Source organism: Bos indicus x Bos taurus, chromosome 8 (assembly GCF_003369695.1).
Source record: "Bos indicus x Bos taurus breed Angus x Brahman F1 hybrid chromosome 8, Bos_hybrid_MaternalHap_v2.0, whole genome shotgun sequence".
NCBI classification, from domain to species: domain Eukaryota; kingdom Metazoa; phylum Chordata; class Mammalia; order Artiodactyla; family Bovidae; genus Bos; species Bos indicus x Bos taurus.
This window is the reverse complement of record NC_040083.1, coordinates 87,413,928-87,414,722: the sequence shown is the minus strand read 5'-3', so window position 1 is coordinate 87,414,722 and position 795 is coordinate 87,413,928. Positions and strand designations below refer to the sequence as shown.

Here is a 795-nt window from a genome sequence, read left to right as displayed (position 1 = left end):
AACACAGAGAAGGCCTTGGAGACCAAAGCTTTTATCTAAAAACAAGAAAGAGGAGACAAGAAGGAGCTTTTGTACCTGGAAGGACTCCGCAGGGTCCTGCTCCTCTTCATCATTAAGCCACTTGCTTGTCTTGCATTATAAATATTTAATAAGAAGATAATCAAATTATAGTTTTGCAAGAATCTCTTGCTAGGATGCTATTAGGAAAAATAATGGTTTTTGAATATTTAAAAAATAGATATTAAGAAAGGGGTCTTCTCTTACGAGTGCCGCATATAGGGCAGTTCGTTCTTCCTGAGGAATCGATATCAAGAAATTTTGGAAGCATAATTTTTTTGTACTTAGGCAGCTGGTAATCATTGGTCCTGGTACCCCACCTCTCCCACAAAAAAAAAAAAAAAAAATAGGTATAATGCTACTGCTGAAGCAATATTTTTTAAAGATAAAAATTTATCAGTCAGTAATGTTGTTTCTTTCCTCTCCTTCATTCTTCTGCTTTTCTTCTTTCCTTTGTTATTTTCACCCATTACTTCCCTTTTGTGTTTATATTATTTATTTTAGAGCTGTGTAACTTTAGAGGATGATCACTGCATTTTCATAGTCCAAACATTTTTGGGAAAAAGTTGTCATTTCAGAAAAGTAAGCTGTCACAATATTAATTTAATTTTACTTTTTTTCATTTTTTAGAAAATGTAGCATTATCAAAATTAAACATATTTTTAGAAACATTTTTAAAGATTTCTTAATATGGACAATTTCAAACATACCAAAAGCTGATATTATGGTAAAATAAAT

General features: G+C 31.1%; 1 non-coding gene across 1 annotated transcript; it reads left to right on the top strand.

Annotated features, from left to right (window-relative positions):
* The first annotated feature begins 245 nt into the window (after nucleotides 1-245).
* On the top strand, nucleotides 246-376 carry LOC113897966. Its single transcript, XR_003512478.1, has one exon. It is a non-coding gene; the product is annotated as a U11 spliceosomal RNA (small nuclear RNA).
* Nucleotides 377-795: the final 419 nt, after the last annotated feature.